This window comes from Lolium rigidum, chromosome 3, assembly GCF_022539505.1.
Source record: "Lolium rigidum isolate FL_2022 chromosome 3, APGP_CSIRO_Lrig_0.1, whole genome shotgun sequence".
In the NCBI taxonomy this organism is placed as follows: Eukaryota; Viridiplantae; Streptophyta; class Magnoliopsida; order Poales; family Poaceae; genus Lolium; species Lolium rigidum.
The window spans coordinates 264,050,993-264,053,091 of record NC_061510.1 but is presented as its reverse complement, the minus strand read 5'-3'; positions in this window follow the sequence as shown (position 1 = coordinate 264,053,091).

The following is a 2,099-nucleotide window of genomic DNA, read 5'->3' as shown; positions in this document are numbered from 1 at the left end:
ATGTGACCAAACAAATATCGGTGCAACACCTTACAGCGATTTGTTTGTCATTACCCCATATAAAACTATATATGTATCATTGGTTCTTCTAAAGCACATAGGGATATTCTTATTGTTGTCCAATGATCATCACATGAATCATTCTGGTATATGCTCCTAAATTTTTAGAGCATAGGACATCTTATTGTGTACATTTTATTCGTGATCTAAAATCACTCATGTGGCTTTACTCATTGAGTGTCAAATATACTCAAGTTTTGTTAAACCTTCACATGACAAGAACATTTTCTTAATATTTCTATATTGAACTACTTCAATATCCATTCTATGTACTTTGACTTAAAATTATTATGTGTTTCAATCTATCTTCATAGATCTTGAGACTAAATATGTTCCAGTCAATATCTTTTCATTGAAGTTAATTTTCAATGAAACCTTTTTAATCAAGTATACAATTACATCTTTTATAACCAACTATATGTCATCTACATAAAGTATTATAAATATGTTTCAGCGCTCCCACTTAATTTCTTGCAAATGCAAGCATCTTCATCGTTTCTGATGAAATCAAAAACTCTTTGACTATTTCATCCGGTGAAGATTCCAACTCCGCGATACTAACTTCATCCAATTTAAGTTCGTATACCTATCTAATATTCCACGGACTAGCAAAACTCTTGGTCGTATCTTGTATACACCTTTAATACACACTTCTGTTAAGTAATGTATTTTTCCATCCTACTATCATATCTCATAAAGAAATATGTAGTGATTACTAGAATAATCCACATAGACTATAAGCATTGCTACAGAAGATCTAATCTTATCATAGTCAACTCTTTGAACTTTGTCGTAAACAATTTTTCAACAAGTCGAGCTTCTTCAAGGATATTTCATCCAAGTCCATCAATTTTATAGATCCATTTACTTTGAAAAGTATTCATCTATCTTGGATTTCATGGCGTATAGCCATTTTAACGGAGTCAGGGCCCATCATAACTTCTTTGTTTGTAGTTGGTTTATCATTGTTCAAAAACAATCCTTTCTCCACAAATCATTTATTTGATCACAAAGTAAACCATACCTACAAGGTTCAATATGTACTTGAATCTCCATGGCTAAAACACTTTGTAGTCATGGGAGCCATGATCGTCGTGGCCGCTTCCGGAACCAATTCCGATGCTGCGCTACTCTGATCATTATGCTCAGGTTCATAAACCTTATCAAGTTCTATTGTCCTCCCACTCAAATACTTCGCTAGAAACAATTTCTTGGAAATAAGTAAGAAACATCGACAAACACTTTTGTTTTTGTATCCATAGTGGAAAGAATTCCCAATCAATACTTTGGGATAACTAACAAACACATTCATCCGATTTTGGTTGTAAACTTATTTACATATGCTATGCATACCAAAATTTAAGAAAGGACTATTAAGGTTCATACCCATGCCATAACTCATATGGTGTCATTTCAACGGATCATGATGATGCTCTATTCAGTGTAAAAGGCGGTAGTCTCCAAAGCATAATCCACAAAAAAATAATGGATTATTTTATCTCATCATTAATCCAACAAGGTTTGGATACGTCTCTCGGATACTCCATCATCACTATGATACTCCATGACACGTGAGTTGTAGAACAATTTCATAACTCTCTTAGATGTTCGCTAAAACTCGTAATTCAAATATTTCCACCATGATCCAATCATAGATATTTGACTTTTCTATTACGATGATTTCCACTTCATGCTGAAATTTATTTGAATCCATTCAAATGTTTGAAACTTCTTCCTTATCGAATATATCCACATTTATATACTCAATTCATTGTTGGAAGTTTTCATGAAGTAGAAGAATCTCCCGAACACAATTATGCCCAGTGAACCACATACACCATCATGTATGTTTCCACTAAGTTAGTTGCCCGTTCAACTCTTGGCCTATGAATGGTATTTTAGTCATTCTCTTTTAGAAAAGATTTGCAAGCGCCAAACGATTCAAAAATCAAATGACTCCAAAAATCCATTTTCATGGAGTTCCTTCATGCGTTCCTCTCTAACATGACCTAAATCGCGGTTCCACAAATAAGTGGAAT